At 37.8% G+C, this 18,319-nt stretch overlaps 1 long non-coding RNA gene across 1 annotated transcript in view; it reads right to left on the minus strand.

Moving 5' to 3' along the window:
• LOC126947507 (uncharacterized) overlaps positions 1-18,319 on the minus strand; it is a 158,149-nt gene that overhangs the window by 89,661 nt on the left and 50,169 nt on the right. The gene's annotated exons all lie outside the window — the stretch shown is intronic.

An 18,319-nucleotide genomic window follows, 5' to 3' on the forward strand; every position in this document is an offset into this window, starting at 1 on the left:
TGCTCATCTCATCAAGAGGTACAGACATTTTTTTTTTTTTTTTTTGAGATGGAGTCTCACTCTGCCAGCCACGCTGGAGTGCAGTGGCGCGATCTCGACTCACTGCAAGCTCTGCCTCCCTGGTTCATGCCATTCTCCTGCCTCAGCCTCCTGAGTAGCTGGGACTACCGGCGCCCGCCACCACGCCCGGCTAAGTTTTTGTATTTTTAGGTAGAGACGGGGTTTCACTGTTAGCCAGGATGATCTCGATCTCCTGACCTCGTGATCCGTCCGCCTGGGCCTCCCAAAGTGCTGGGATTACAGGCATGAGCCACAGTGCCCGGCAAAATTACAACCTCTTTTCCCACTCTCTGAATCTGGGCTGACATTATGACTTCCTTTGATTGTTAGAGATGTGTCAGAAAGGTTCTTGAGCAAGTTCTGAACTGGGTATCAAGTAACCTGAAGCTGGCTGGGCATGATGGCTCACGCCTGTAATCCCAGCACTTTAGAAGGCTGAGACAGGTGGATCATTTGAGGTCAGAGGTTTGATACCAGCCTGGCCAACATGGTAAGACCCATCTCTACTAAAAATACAAAAATTAGCTGGGCCCGGTGGCATGCACCTGTAATCCCAGCTACTTGGGAGTCTGAGGTAGGAGAATCACTTGAACCCAGGAGGTGGAGGTTGCAGTGAGTGGAGATCACACCACTGCACTCCAGCCTGGGTGACAGAGCGACACTCTGTCTCAAAAAAAAAAAAAAAAAAAAAAAAAAAAGGAAACCTGAAGCTGGACTCTCACCCTTTGGAATACATCTGCCACTGTGTGAAGAAGCCCAAGATAGAAAACCTTCTCCACTGAGGCCCTGGAGAATCGAGTGAGGACATGCTAGACCAGGGGTGTCCAATCTTTTGGCTTCTCTGGGCCGCATAAGAAGAAGAACTGTCTTGGGCCACACATAGAATATACTAGCACTAATGATAACTGATGATTTAAAAATATATATTTAAAAACCTCATAATGTTTTAAGAAAGTTTATGAAGTTATGTTGCGCTGCATTCAAAGCTGTCCTGGGTCGCATGCAGCCTGCAGGCCTAGACCGTAAGCCCCAGCAGATCTACTGCAGTGCATGCGAGAGGGCAGGTGAGACCAGCAAAATTGCCCAGTAAGAAATAAGAAATCATTACTGCTTAAGCCACCATGTTTGGTGTGATTCATTACGCAGCAGTAGTTAACTAATACGGCCTGCAAGGCACTGGATGATCTGAGCAGGGGTACCTCCTTATCTTACCTCCCCAACCTATTTCAACCACTCTGGCCTCCTTGCTAGTCCTCAATCTGCCAGGCAAGCCCTACCCTTCACTCTGCCTGCAGCCCCCTTTCTCCCAATAGACATATGGCTACTGCATTCACTAAGGTCTCCTTTATCATTCTGTCAAAAATAGCACCCACCTCTCTCCTCTATCTCCTGGCCACCCTCTACTTCTATCTCCTACTGCATTATTCTTCCTAGCACTTATTTACTTAGCTATATGTTATTTTCTGGGTTAACAATATATTTGTTTTCTCTCTTTCTTAACCTGAGCGTAAACTCCACAAAGACAGAGATTTTATTTATTTTGCTTACTAGTATATCCCCTCTACCAAGAACAGTGCCTGGAACATAATAGGTGCTCAATTAAAAATATGTTGAATGAATTATTTTTCAGTTCCTCGAGATTATTCCATGGACATTCAAAGTAGAAAATCTGTTCCTCACACGTGTGCTCCAGCTTATATGTAATACATTCTAGGGACTAAGACAGAACCTTAAACAGAAAAAAACCTAAAAATCCTGGAATGGAACACTTGGTGCATATGTGCTCTAGAGTTTTCCTGGAAGATAGAAATGAGAGTTGCCTCTATGGAACAGTTGTAGATACTCTATTTATACTGAGATAAAAAAGAATTAGATGTCATTCAGTTTCTCTCTGGGATTCTTTATCTATTCTATTTTTTTCTAATCCCTAAACAGAATTTTGTGTCTCTGAATGTGCCTCAACCATGATAATTTCCTAACATATGTCATAACCTATTTGCCACTTTACACCATTCCCCTTCTGTCTCACCTCTTTACTTAGGTTTAAGACATTAGTTTTGTGGGTATCTACTTTGCATCAGCTTGAATAACTGTCACTTTTTAAATTAGACTTTATCTTTTAGAATAGTTTTAAACTCATGGCAAAATTGAGTTAAAGGTACAGAGATTTCTCATATAACCCCTGCTCCACACATGCATAAACCTCCCAGATTATCAACAGCGCCCACAGGGTGGTAGATTTGTTAAAATTGACAAACCTATATTGGCACCACATCATCATCCAAAGTCCATAGTTCACATTAGGATTCACTCTTGATATACATTCCAGTGGTTTAGACAAATGTATAATAACCTGCATCCATCATGATAGCATCAAGCAGAGTTGTCTCACTACCCTAGAAGTCCTCTGTGTTTCACCTATTCATCCTTCCCTTTCCCCACAAATGTCTTTTGGTTGAAACAATTCGGACATTAATGAGAGAGCCCCAGGAAAGGTCCTAAACACTGCAGATGCATTACACACGTCAAATACATTAAGCAAGGAGATGTTACCTGGTATCCCTTATACTCATTGCACGAAGGTAGGAGATCAACCTTACGCATAAAATGCACACTGCATGCTGCTATTTGTAAGTCAGTTCACATGGGCCAGAATCTGTTTCTGCTCCAACCAGAAACCTGGGTATCATGCTAGACTCCTTCTGTTTTTTTTACATTTCCCCATTTATTTACCAAATCCAGGTAATATGAATTTCCAAACAGCCATGTAATCCATCCTCTCATCTTCCTTTAATTAATCAATACAGCTATAACCAAGGTGATTATTATCTCTTACCTGGACTATCACAATAGTTTCTTATTCTTTATCCTTGCCTTCAACCTTGCCCCACCTCCAATTCATTCACCACACTGCAGCAAGCCTGTGCATTCTGTTAGCAATGGAAAGACTAGGGAGGGAAGGATGTAGTTATTACTCTTCACCTAATTATTTTCCTAGAACGTGAATATACTCAACTTTACGTTTGTCATGTGCATCTATTTTCCTATAAGGGTAGAAATTATCTCTTGGAAAATTTGCATTTTTCTTGTATATTTTCCTCTCTAACTTGCTTTTTTCTTTTTTCTTTTTCTTTTTCTTTTTTTTGTTTTTCCTGAGACAAAGTCTTGCTCTGTCTCCCAGGCTGGTATGCAGTAGCACTGGCACAATCTTGGCTCACTGCAACCTCTGTCTCCTGGGTTCAAGTGATTCTCCTGCTTCAACTTCTCGAGTAGCTGGGATTACAGGCACAGGAAACCACACCTGGTTAATTTTTGTATTTTTAGTAGAGACAGGGTTTCATCATGTTGGCCAGGCTGGTCTTGAACTCCTGGCCTCATTCTGCTCTCAAACAGCTTCAGCCTCCCAAAGTGCTGGGATTACAGGCTTGAGCCACTGCACCTGGCCTACTTTGTTTTTCTATTCTCTTGAGAGAATATAATACTTCTCTATCAGACAATACTGGAACATTTATTTGCAACTTCTCTTCTGTTTTTACCTTCATTGTAAACAAACAGTAGGTCTGAATTCCATTTTATAAAGTCCCTAAAGGCAGTGTTGCAGCCTTTTTACTGTTTGAAAACATATTGTTTTAATATTAGTCTCTCTGGTGGCTTATTTCATTGATAGATTTTCCTGTGTTCTACTTTATATCTTTTGTTTCCTTTGGTTGCCATATATACACATGTAGATATGTGTAATTTTTAAATTTGGTAGTCCATTTTGTCAAAGGGTTATATGTACTAGACATAGTCTGGGTTTTGAGAGTGTTTCTTGTGCTTGCTTTTAACTTATTGAAAGTCAAGTTCTCTTTCTCCATGGAAGGTTAGAAACACAAAAATACCCACAAATAAACTTTTGCTTGCGCCTCTGGGCTCACAATGATCTTGTGTAATATGAATCTTTTTCTGTTGATGCCTCATGTAGCCTTAGACATGAGGGAAGTGTGGAGCAAGATCTTTTGAAGATTCTTGTTAGCTCTACCTTTTATGGAAATGCTATACAGAGTTTTCTTCTGTCAAGTTGTAAGATTTCTGATTTTGCTTTTATAATGGTCAATCGATAAAGTATATACAAAATTGTTAATGGCATTGGGAAAAAATTACATTTAGTAATTAGAAAACTCAAATTTTTTACTCAATTCACTAAAAACAATAAACCTTTTATATCTAAGGAATACTTTCTGGTTGAGTTCAAATAATAGTTTCTCATATGTCTATTTTATTTATATTTTACACGTATAAAATCTTGAAATAATCATAGTATTGTATTATATTAAATCATTTGTCATTAAGCAATTAATATATACTACTTTTTCTAAATTTCTGTGACAACTTAAAATTCAATGATTGATTTAGTTTTTGAGTACTTCTTGCTAAAGTCCATGATTACTTATCTATTAAAAGTATCTGGTTAGCTATAACCATTCTATTTGTATTTTCATGCTGAAGATTATTTTCAAATAATAAATAGTAGTAGGTTTTCTTCTTCTTCCATTAATGAACAACTTTTAACTAGCCAGCTTTCCAATCATTGCTGTGATTTTATGAGGAAAAGTTGTGGATATTCTTATAAACTAGTGAAAAAAAAATTTATAGAATGTTAAAATGTGTAAGAATTTCACAATCATTGCCAAAGCTATGTACCCTACACATAACTTTTGATCTCTACTCCATACCGTCCTTATTTGGGGCAACTGATTCAACTAGAGTTAGTTTCTGGAAGAAATATCCTAAATTGACAAATCATTCTTGCTAAAAAATCCATTTTTATGACTTCCATTAAACTCACATTAAAGACTTCCTTTGCTACTAAACCAGCAGAGAAGACAGGAAAGTGAGGAATGTTGAGGAAGTTTCTAGAAAGGCACATCCAGTGTTTGCTCTCCTGCTCTAGGTTTATTGTGTAATAACAGGCATTTTTAAAAACTGGTTTGGGAATATAACCACCACTTTTAACATTCTTGCTATAAGAAAATTCATTATAATTGCCGTAAACAAATTATAAGCAGTTTTCTGAAATTCTTTTTAAAATTGAGTATAGCTGGTATGCTATGTTTCAGGAAGATCATTATAAGCCTTTTAAATTCATAGTAATTTAATGTTCTATGTAATTTTGATTTCCTCATTCCACATGCAGTCAGCCTCTACTAAATGTTAGCTAGAACTCATGAGAAATTAAGAACACTAAATAAAATGTGGTGCCAAAGGGTTTACAACCTCTTCAGAAAGAAGAAAAAATAAGTGTCTAAGCACCATATTCAAGATGAAATGGAAAAAAAAAATGAGAGAGAGAAGTACTGCAGCATGGGTGAGAAGGGTTGGAAGAATGAATCTCATTTATTGGCGGGGAAGAAAGAGAAGACTGAAAGTCTTCATGAACTAGGATCAACTAATAATAAATTTTTCTAATATAGAATATAATATAATTCATGAAGCAAAGTTAATGAGTACTACACAAAATTTCACTCAAAAAAATAAAAGATAAAACTGAAAACTGAGAAGACATTGCCTAATTTATGTTTCTGAAACCCTTGCTTCTGGTGATTTTTTAAAATTGCATTCAGTAATCAGAGCAGTACCAACTAAGGGAAAATGAATAAACATAAATCAAAGTGCAATGGCATTGAAGATTTATCTTTTTCTCCTTTAGGGACAAGAGTTTCATAGTAGTCCTGTGTGTCTGATGTCACTAAGACTGGAATTGAAAATAAAGCATACCAGAGGAGATGACAGAAAGAAGAAAGACAGAAACATAAAATTTCTCTACAAATCACTTCCTACTTATTTTCTTCCCCTTAGTACCACATGTTAAAAAAAAGAAAGAAAAGGAAGAAGATATCTGTTAGATATGGAGGTTAGTAAACACTATGAAGAAGGTAAAAATGAGACCTGGAATTTTTATAAGGAGAGAATCTAATGATGAAGCTTTTACTATATCAGAAATTACTGTATAGGCCAATTATCATCTGTTGAAATTCTACTAAATTCCAGGTATTCCCAATGTATGTGTACGTTCTAGTATGTATTCAACCACTGCAGCAACTTTGCATGGTAGTATAACTTTCCCAACTTCACAAATGAGCAGAAAAACACTCAGAGTGATTAAATGGTTTGCCTAAAGAAATGGTCTGCAAGCTCACAGAACCAGTTAGCTATATAAGAAACCAGCCTGGGTCTACTTAATTCCAAAGTCCATACTCTTTTCACCATAGAACATGGATGTGGTTGCTTTCCTAAATTACTCCTTCCTAAGGAATTTTGAGGGAAGATTTGACAAAGAATAAAAGAATGTAGATTTTAGGTGAGTTGTCTGATCGCAGAGGTAAATATGGAAGTGGGAATCTTCAACATTAATGGAGGTCAAGTTCCTGACTAACTTCAAGTCCATGCCGGGAAAAAGTAACTGCAGGAACAATGTGGGTCTTCCTTTTTAGTGAAGAATTTGAATGGAAACCTGTGGACGGAGGATAAGAAGTTTTTTTTGCCTCATTTATTGCACAGATCACCCTGCATGTTCTAGTGTCCAAAGGAAGAGGAAGATGGAAAGACGACACAACCAAGGCTTCCCTGTGGCTTCACCACAGCTTAGAGTTTTGAAAGCCAGAGATTAAATTTGATTTATGACCACCAGAAAATTTCCCTAGAATCTAGTGTGGCAATTCTCATTAGGCAACTGGCCACTCCTTTAAGGTAATCCTAAACTATAGCCCTGCCATTGTTCTCACCAGCTACAGTACTCCTCAAGATCTAAGTGCAGTTACTGCGATACTAATACTCAGTGGGTAGATTAAATCTGAAGAAAATCTTGCTAGCATCAATTCTGTATTTTTTTTTTTTTTTAACTTGGTAGGAAGGTCAGGGAGAACCCAACATCTCTTTCTACCTACAATCTGATCCCTGTGATTCTACTCTGAGAATTTAACCCTTTTCGTTGAAATCTTTGGTCCGAGGTAGAACCAGAGATACCTCCAAGAAGCAGGTTCTTGCTGGATAGAACAAGATAACCAGAAGCTGGAAGTCACCTAAGAGGGTGGAGTGACAGGAGTGAGGGAATAAGAAGAGGAACAAACATTTACTAGGGCTTCAGTGTCTCCGTCCCTGTGCTCAGTTCTTTGACATTCCTTTTCTTGTATAATCTCCCAAGCAGTTCTATAAATAGCTAACATTATCTTTAGTTTACAGACAAGGAAATCAAGGATCAGAGAAGCCAGATAGCTTGTGACTTGTAAGTAGCAGAAACCTGAAACAGTAACCAATCTCCCCTTTATCTGGTTTTGTTAGAGAAAAATGAATTTTAAAAATTTATAAACATGCCTAATTGCCAGAACATTTTCCCATGCACCGAACACCCCAACTTTACCAACTCTATTTTGCAGGTGAATGCTACTTCCTCAATGAATCTGTGACTTCTTTTATTGGTTACCATCACCCAAACTGCACGAATCCAAACTTAGCAGTGGGATCATCTCTGCAAATAAGGGTTTCTCAGATCATTAACAATGCCTGTTGCAAAATGGTAGGTTGGGAGACACTTTATTCAACAAAAATCAAATCTCCTTTAAATATACAAGAGGTGCTTCTACAATTCTTTCCACTGACATTTTTGATAGGATTTTTTTCTTACTTAAATTATTTGTTTATGTAAGTTAGTATCTGTTTTTCTAAGTTTTAAACAAGCAATCATCTCCAACTGGAAAGAAATTATTTTGAAACATCACAAGATCTAATTTATTGTTATTTTGGTTGGCAAAATATTAAGTGTATTGTTTTCAATGAAACACATTGAGTATTTGTGTAGAGTGCATCTGAACATATTTACATAATTTAGAATTATGCTGTTTTCCACAAATAAAAAACATACAGCCTTCAATATTAATTATTTTAAATCACATCTTCATTGCACTAGAAGAAATAATTGTGTTTTTAGAACTGAACACATTTGTTGTGCAAATGAGAATGCTCTTGCTTTTGCTAAAATATGTGGAAATATAAGACCTCATCTAACATAATGTGTTCTGTGTTTTGTGAGATGACAATTACATTTCTCACATACAGAGATGTGCCATTAGAAAGCACAATGGGGGCACCATGCTATTATTCTCTGTGGTGAATGAAGCGTGGTATTGATCAAAACCAGAACTCTTGTTGATAACGCATTAAGTGTCTGGTTTTATTTTCCAGGTAGTATCAAACACAGTGTAACTTCCCAATATATCTAATTGGATATGAAGTTAGACTGCACATTTCCTAAGCTTAATTTTTGCTTCCAAATAAACCCCAAAGCAAACATGATATACATTAGCTTTATTATTTTTTTTTATTTAATCTGATTGCAGACACTTAGATCTTTTTGTTTTGTTTCTTAGAATCCAGAGATTCATTAAGTCCTCTCTTTTGGTTTTACATCAAAACGATACACACACACACACACACACACTTACATATGTGTGTGTGTATATATATGTATATGTGTGTATATATATGTGTATATACACACACACATATAAAGAGTGTGCTGCTCATGAACAGCTATTATGCAGCTTCTTAAGCTTTTCATGTATGAATTAGGTAGGAATGTGTTGGTTGCAGGTGGCAGAGATCTTAAACTATTGTCTAAAGTCAAGAGCAGTGCCTGCTTTAGTCCAACTCAATGCAGGGGTTATTACAGCTGCCAGAACCTTATCTCTTGGCTTACCTGTGCTACACACACACACACACACACACACACACACACACTTATACATTCACATAAATGGGTATGTATATACGTATACATACATTGAGTTCTCCTATGTATAAAGACATTTATATAGGAGAACTCAGATTTATTACTGAAATAAATTCTTAGCAATAATAACAGATTTGCATTCTCCTCTTCCCTTACTTAGAAACTACTCTTTGATCTGCCTTCTCTCAGAAAGATATTGTGTAAATTACTACTTAATTTAATGTTTTTTAAAATAGGATAGCAGCCTTCTCCTCTGGTAATCTTATTCCCTGAAAAAAATCCATGAGAATTGTACAATTTTTTTAAACATAAAAATTGTTTTGATCTTTTTGTGAGAAAAGATGTATGATTTACAAGCCCCTTTTAACCTACAGATTCTATATTGTGTATCTGCTGGGCACAAAACATGATGAAGTTTCCACAGGAATAAAATGAAGTGTAAGATGCCATTTCTTCTCTCAATGACCTTATAAATTTTTTGGTGACACATAATAGAAACACCTACAAATGATCATATGTTATTTTCGTACTTGGAAATCACTTAACTTTCTTCCAGCAAACTAAGAACTATTAATTCCCTCCCATCTACTGCTGCTCAAGCAAGAGAGCACAGGTAAGCCAAGAGACAAGGTTCTGGCAGCTGTACTAACCCCTGCACTGAGCGGGACAAGAGCAGGCTCTGCTCTTGACTTTAGACAAGAAGTTAAAATCTCTGCCACCTGCAACCAACACATTCCCACGTGATTTATGCTTGAAAAGCTTAAAAGCTGCATAATAGCTGCTCAGGAGCAGAAATTCCTTTTTTCTCTGTGCAGATAAAGAAGTGAGGTGCTACATTTCTTTGGGAAATTTAGTTCCTGCATAAAATCAATTGGGACGAGTTTTCAATACAAAAAAAAAAAAATAGACATTATCCAAAGATGGAAATGTTGGTTCTTGAGTCCTCAATAAAATATTGCTGTATTTTTAATAGAAGCATGAAGTGTGACCCCTCTCAGTAACTATGTAGGATGCCGTGTAATCATGAGGGAGTCTCTTTCAAGATGACAGAAAGAGAATGAGATTGGGAGAAAGAATTTTCCCCTTCTTGGCTCTGCAGTAGTAGTTCTCAATCAGGATGATTTTGCTTCCCAGGGGAAATGTGGCAGTGTTGGGAGATATTATTACTACTGGGGTAGAGAGATGAGTAGAAAGGTGCTACTGTCACCTAGTGGATAGAAACCAGGGATGTTGTTAAACATCCTACAATGCACTGGACAGCCCCTGACAGCAAAGAATTATCTGGCCCAAGATGTTGGTAGTACTGACATTGAAAAGTCCTGTACTGCAGAGTACTCCTTAGTGTGGAGATATTTAGTTGGATAGGATTAACAAAACTAATAAGAAGAAACAGTAGAAATGCTGCTCACATTGGATCATAGAAAACTAAGTACAGTTGCTCTTACATTATGATTATCCACATATTCATATATTAGTCAGTTACCTATGAAAGATGTTTTGTTGTTTCAGTCTTTCCTTATTGTCTTGTAACTCTCACATAATGGATCAACAACCTAACTGGTATTCGCAGCCTTTGTATGGGCCTCCAGAGGTTTTTGGTATGGGGTATCTAGGCAACCTTATGATTTAAAGAAGCTAGTCTCAACTGGGTTATTGCCCATGTCATTTACATAGGTATACTGCATGTGCGACTTCATATCAGGCCTTCAAAGTGAAATCAAATATTTGTGCATCTGAAGTCAGAGGAATACTCTTTTCAAAAAAAATTTTTATTATGCTTACAGTCCTGGGATACATTTGCAGGATGTGCAGGTTTGTTACATAGGTATACACGTGCCATGGTGGTTTGCTGCACCCATCAACCTGTCATCTACATTAGGTATTTCTCCTAACGCTATCCCTCCCCTAGCCCTCCACCCCCTGACAGACCCCAGTGTGTGATGTTCCCCTCCCTGTGTCCACGTGTCCTCATTGTTCAACTCCCACTTATGAGTGAGAACATGTGGTATTTGGTTTTCTGTTCTTGTGTTAATTTGCTGAGAATGATGGCTTCCAGCTTCATCCATGTCCCTGCAAAGGGCATGAACTCATCCTTTTTTATGGCTACATAGTATTCCATGGTGTATATGTGCCATATTTTCTTTACCCAGTCTATCATTGATGGGCATTTGGTCTGGTTCCAAGTCTTTGCTATTGGGAACAGTGCTGCAATAAACATACATGTGCATATGTCTTTATAGTAGAATGATTTATAATCCTTTGGGTATATACCCAGTAATGGGATTGCTGGGTCAAACTAATTGTATAAATTAGTCAATGGATATGTTTTTTTGTGGCAGAGTTTGCTGAGATATTTTTCTATAGACCAGTTCAGAAATGACTGTATATTGAAATGAATGTCAATCAGCAGAGTCATTAGAATAAAATCTGGTGTTCAGTTTCACAGACACAGGATGCAAGGACACCCATAGCAAGAATCAAACTTCTGATAGAAACTTTGGTGTTTTCAAAAGCAATCTCATGTATTTAATCTTCCTTAAGTCACTATAAGGTGGAAAATTATTTCTTTGTCAAAAGGATCCTATGAAAAGTTCTGAATGCTGAAGAAACAAAGGCTATCATTTTGTACAATAAAAATAACAACCATATAAACTCATTAGTAGAGAAATTTTGGTGTCCCACAAGACATTTTACAGATAAAATGTAAAAGCACTTTGATGCACTCAAACATAATGAAAATCTTTGACACTTATAACATTTTAGAATATATCTAAAAATTGCTCAAATAAAAATAAAAATTCCTACTGGTATAGTCTAATTACATTAAAAAAGAACATTGTAGTTTAACATTTATTTAATTTCAGTCACATATTCTCAAATGATAAAATATTTCTTTTGTAATCTTTCTATTTTTTATTTAAAACAAGATTATCCTTATAAATAGGAATAGAAAATTTAGTAGCCCAAATAAAATTTTTAATAGCTCTTCTTCCCTATGGAAGATTATAAGTAATAAAATGAATGAAATGTGTATACTTTACAACTCAAATCATATTAACTGCTACGTGCTCTAAGCAAATTATTCTGCTGCTGTTATAGGTAAAAGCTCAACATGGGATAACTATTACTCTGTTTATAAGAAAGGTAGGCATAAAATGTCATTATTTTAAAGTTTATAAATTTAAAAAATTGAGACAGGAATATGTATTTGTTCAAGGTTATCTATTCATAAGATGGGAAAAGAGTCAAGATAACAAGACATGTATTAGATGCAGAAGAATTTCATCACAGTGAGATGATCAGGAGATTTTATAATAGATATAACTAAAAACATGGCTGTTTGAGCACATTTGTTTACAGATAAAATGTCATGATTATTTTTATTGTTTTTTTGTTTTATTGCTCTTTTTCTCTTTGTAAGATGCAAGAGATGTGATAAGATGAAATAAGAGCTCTCATCTTATCGAGGTGGATTTATGTAGCTGCATTTTTTGCTTACCAGGAAAAAATACTTCACATTCTTCTAGTCCAATGCTTTGCAAACTTTCTCACTAGAGTAACCCAATGGATGGGATGGGGACAATATAAGCATATCCTATGGGATATAAGCTTTAGCCTGATTCAGACACTGCATGCCTGCCATTTCCTTGAAATTTAACGTTATGTTAAAAATACATTCAAATTCACGATTCAACTTCATAACATAGCAGTGTCTGGGCATCTCAGTTTGGAAAACAAGGCACTTCAGCAGGTGTCTTTGCACAGCAAATCTCTTATCATGGAAGATACCTTAAAAGTTACCTAGTGTGGTAGTTCAAAATGTTCTGGTAGGCTCACAGTGCTTGCCTGTTCCTCCCTTCATTAGCTACTATATATTTTTTTTCCTTTTGTAAAGACAAATTATTTCACCACTGTGTGGCAGTGAGTAAACCATTCAGTCTCTCTGGGCTTTTAATTTCATATACAGTGTGGGTATTTAGGTAGATTATTATAGTCTGAGGCCTGAATTCCGACCCCAGCTTTATTTATTACTCGCTACCAGGAGTTTTAAATTTTTTGAATGAGATTCAAAACAGCTTCATTATGAGTAAAATATTAATGTATGTGAAAAGTAAGGCAATGAGACTGCTGTAGCATAGTGCCTTGCAAATGGTAGGCTCTCAATGGCATTGGTCGAATCAGGTTAATGAATTGAAGAAAGAACATGCCTGGACTATTTAGACAAATCTTGAAACCAACAGTGATCCTCCCCACTGATACAATCTCTGTGCTCCTACTTGAACTTACTCATCTAAAACACAGACCAGGACAAATGAAGTATGTTATGCATGTCAAGAGATAAAGACTCAGTTCCATCATAATCTATTTCAAAGTTTGTTATTATCTCTGATGAGGAAAACACCTTTTATTTAAGCTAATGCACAATTGCTATAATTTAAGCTTTTTTTTTTTTTTTCTCTCTGTCATGCTGCTTAATTGGAACAAGGAAAGAGGTCTCTCTTTCTTTGGACATTACACGTTATAAAATTGAAGTCCCAGCTTCTTTTCTTCCTCTTCAGAATGAACCCTCTATACATTAGGCTCTTTCTTTATGTTATGAAAATATTTATTATACGAGTGTATCTCTATGTATGTATACATAAATATGTATACACACACACACTCCCATGTACAACTTTTTTTTCACAAATAAGTATTTTTAAAATAATAGAGATGACCAAGTTCAGAGAATGTCTTCAAAACCATTAAGGCTATTGGTTTTGATTTCAAATAAGAAAAATAAATAAACCTCATTAGCTACTTCTGAATTTTCATGAAAATAAAACATTATTCTGAATTCACATATGATAGATGATGGTAGACTTAGAAAGGATAGCTGTGGCAGAACTAGTTTAGGGAAAGAAAAAATGTGCCACCTGAAGAAAAGTCCTGAGATTAGCAACGAAAGACAAATTGTCTTATGGGGCACCCAGAAGTGCAGAAGTCAGAGCAGACACTGTGGAATTGGCTGAGGGGTTCAGGTTTATATACAACAAGATACTGCACTTGATTGAGGTAGGACGTCTGAAAATGTCTGAGGATAGGATTGCTTCTCACAATGACAGTTGATACTGGCATTTAGTGGCATGAGACTAGGGATGTTATGAGGCAAGCACTGAGGCAGTCCCACCCACCCAAGAACTGTCTGATCCAAAGTAACCATAGTGCTCTCATTGAGAAACACTAGCAGGATAAAGCAAATTTCACAGGTTATTATAGATAATAGACTTCAAGTTCAGAAAGGTGATCTAGATAGGCAGATTCAGGAATCTGCCTGGACTGAGAGCGAAACACAGCCTTAGAAGCAAGGTGTTGGCTAAAATCACCAGAGTCTACTAATTGATGACCATCACCACCAACAACCAGAGCCTACTGTGTTCAAAACCCATATCCAGAACTTCAGGGGAAAGACAGACAATAAGGACCTTCCCCCTAGTTCACTGTGGGCATGAATCCTTTATCACACAGAGCTTCCAGCCAGACTGAGTGATCAACACTGCCTTCAGGAAAACATAAATATGATTCACAGCACACACTGCCACTGCCAGCCTTGCAAAGTCACTAATATGACACGGAAAACACAGTGGATCTATCATCTTACCCCAATTTGTGACCCTTATACCTTACTTCCCTGACTGTGGCCAGACTTATTTGGGTCCAAAGAGTAAACTGTGGTCAGCAAAGCCCGTTGGCCATCAACAAAGATCCTTGGTCACCCCTGTGGTTTCTGTTCTCCGTGAGTGAATTACTCCTTGGCTTCTGTCGCTCCTCAGCCCTCCAAGTCTATGGGGAAGACTGCTTCCTTAGGCTCATGTGTGGCTGGACTGCCTCCCAGAACCTAAGCACATACATTAGTCCCTGTAGGCTATGTTGGAGCCTCTAACCTCCCTTCACCCTGTGCCTTTTTTTATTAAAACACCTAGATTTTTATTTCTGAGACTTAATTATCAAGGACATTTAACTTGGCTATATTTTAGAGGCAATAGTTGGTTTTTATCTTTAGAGTTAATAAAAGAGGTAAATAGTATATCCAATTGTTTGGGTTTTTTGCTTTGTAAAACCCAATCACTAGAAGGAAAACTAAGGTACATCTGATGCTCAGAGCCAAGATTTGTCATAGGATATAAGAGGGTGAGATTTGGCAGAGGTTGACAATTCGAAGAATCACCATGAAAACATACCCTCAAGGAGGCATTTGGTTGTGATGGAAAGCTCTGCTAGTTTCCAGAAATAATTTTTATCATTTGCTAATCACTGGGCTCTTCTCTCACTTAATGGCCTCAGATCAGAACTCTGGAAAGAATCTTGGAGAAACCAAAGGCTTCATGCCTGGCTGCCCAAAGTGCCAGCATTCCTTCAGCCCAGGGTGCAAAGAGTGGGGGAAACTTCTACTCAGCCTGGTAAATACTGGGAGCTTCTCCATAGAAGAGACTTGGGACCCTGCTTCTAAGTGGAAGGGCTTACTGTGATGGGTCTCTCTCTGTTATACTTGGTTAGGAACTTTGAGACTTTGGGGTCCATTCTCTAGGCACAAGCAAATGGAAAGAGAAAGAATTTATTTCCTTCAGGACCTCACAGATAAGTGGATGCTTTTCTAGGTAGAGGTAAAAGTCATTTTGGCATTTCCTTTGTTTTTAAAGAAAATGTAAAAATAACTGATAACAAAATTAGCAGTATTTTTTTGGTGTAGCTTCATGCTCACAGAGCCATGCATGTTTATGTTTGAAGGGTTTTCTTGAACACAGGCCCATGGTCTCTTCCTAAATATGTTTGACACTCCTGTACTTTGGAAAGGAATTGCATGAAGTACGTATCAGCTAACTTTTTAAGTCTTGCAACACTTCCTACACTCATAATTCGGAAGCTAACCAAACATAATTGAAAATTACAGGCATCTAAAACAGATAATTATCTTTCCAGAATTAAGCTCCTCTTGGGAAACTATTTTTACTCAAATGGTTCACTGGAATGAATTTCTTCTAAAGAAAATGTGATAGCATCTTAATCCATTATTAACTCATTGCCTTTAACTTCAGCCCTGATTTTGAACAGCAATAAAATCAAAGATTAAACATGCTTATACTCATGTCAGATGCTTGTAGCACAAATGGCCTGCTTTAAATTATGTGTGTTATACATCTCTTTGCTTAAAGTCCTAAGCAGAAATATATATAAAAAAAATCTTCCAACTGGACAAAATGTAGGCAAGTATACTGACTATAATATTTATCAAACTTTCCTAAGGAAATAAGAAGTCAACAAGTGTTACACAATTTCCACTTCCTGCCAAGATAAAACAATGAGCACAGGGTTTACCCTTTTATCTCAAACAACAAAAATATCCAAGAGATCAAATGCGTATTAAAAACAGTTTTCAAGACACAAGACAAGAGGAAATGAAGGACAGTAAGTCCAGTGTGAGGCAAATGAAGCCACTTCAATGACTGCTCCCAGCACTGCCATGAGCCAGTGTCCAGGCCACTGATCAGGGAGGAAACTCAAGCAGAGCCTGGTGTGCTCCCCGCTGAGAAGACAGAGCTGACAGTCTGAGGGGATCAGGCAGCTACATCTTATGGGACAGGACACTGAGAGAAGGAGAGGAGAGGGTGGCACAGACAGAACTCCTGAGATCAGCAGCGGGTCCTTCTAGAACATCCAGCAGAGAACTAGCAGCACATGTATATAAGAAAATAACTCGAAGCCAGAAAAAGAAAGCGTCTGAAAAGATTAGAGGAATGAGATAGTGACTGATATCCACACAGGGCTGGAAATAATGCTTGTTACCACAGTTGGGCTGGAAAAAAACCTTATCACTTATAGGCAACAGTTAGGTAAATTCAGGATGGTTTTGGTTCAGTAATGGGGAATAATTAGCCCAAACTATGCACTGCTCTTGTTCTACTTAATGAATTTTACATATAAGACCATAGAGGATAAAACTATGTCCAAGTACCTTAACCACATCCCAGAACAAAGCTCAGTAATTTTTATAGAAATACAAAAATACCTAACACCCAACAAATGTTACAAGTAGCACATCCACAATCCTATAAATATTCTTTTATGTAATAACAAATTCATGGAACAAAGGCTTATTATATTGAGAAATAAGTACCAACAGAATACAGGTTCTCCAGAAGCTTTGCAGTCTAGTGGGGAGCAAGAAGGGTAGCGTGTCTCACTGGGGAAGCATGGATCAGCTACAGTGGAAGAACACAGGTTCAAGGTGGTCATTCCACATGAAAGAGGCTTTGGCAAGGGCTCTTCTTGTTTCAAAGAAGAGTGAAGTCTTCCCTTCACCTCAAGCAAAGTAGAGTTTATTAAAAATACAGTCATGGACTAGAAATGGAAGTAGCCAGCAAGCCACAAGGAAGCTGGGCAGCCACTGAGGGCCACATGGTCCCTCACACACAGAATCTGTTTCTGTCTGTGTGTCCACTCCATTCTCTTCTCTGTATGGGCTGTTGTCCCCAGGACATCAGCTTGCATGGCATAAGAGAGCCACTGCAGCCCCACAAAACCCATGACCTGGCTGCTCCTGCACCTAGTCTCTCTGTTTCTACATCCCCAAAGAGAAGCTAGTAGGCCCCACTCCACCCTATGAGCTGCACCATGGGCATCATCAAGTTAGGGGATCCCAACTCTTTGCCCAATCAACTGTGACTATAGACAGAACATAACTATCCCCCTCATTAGTGCTGTGTTCAGGACAGATTGACTTAGCAGATGTTGAGGGCAGGCAAGAATTCTTTATTCAGGAGGAGCTGGAAAGACGAAGAGAATGTTTGCCAAGTAGAAGGGAGACACAGAGAGCATTCATGCCGAGAAAACCACAGAAATGTGAGTACTTGATATCTAGTCCCTAGAAGATACATTTCTCTGTTGGTCCCCCTCTACTTAAAAAATATATGTTTGTATATACAAGTCAGTTCTACTATTCTGCCTATTTGGTCCCTCTTTGGCATATTTTTCTTACAGAAATGACAGAAATGGTCTGATGAGGGATTTTTTTTTTTTTTTTTTTTTTTTTTTTTTTTTTTTGAGACGGAGTCTCGCTCTGTCTCCCAGGCTGGAGTGCAGTGGCGTGATTGGCGTGATCTCAGCTCACTGCAACCTCCGCCTCCTGGGTTCAAGTGATTCTCCTGCCTCAGCCTTCCAAGTAGCTGGGACTCCAGGTGCACGCCACCACACCCAGCTAAATTTTGCATTTTTAGTAGAGACGGGGGTTTCACCATGTTGACCAGGATGGTCTCGATCTCTTGACCCCATGATCCACCCTCCTCGACCTCCCAAAGTGCTGGGATTACAGGTGTAAGTCACCATGCCCAGCCTAGGGATCTTCTTAATCAAATGCATTGATAGAAAAAAAGCATCCAGAACAAGTTTTGCCTTTGTGCACTCTGTCTGGTAAGACCAAATCTGCAGAATTGTGTTGCATCTGGGTAGTATCCT

Source organism: Macaca thibetana, chromosome 2, assembly GCF_024542745.1.
Source record: "Macaca thibetana thibetana isolate TM-01 chromosome 2, ASM2454274v1, whole genome shotgun sequence".
In the NCBI taxonomy this organism is placed as follows: Eukaryota; Metazoa; Chordata; class Mammalia; order Primates; family Cercopithecidae; genus Macaca; species Macaca thibetana.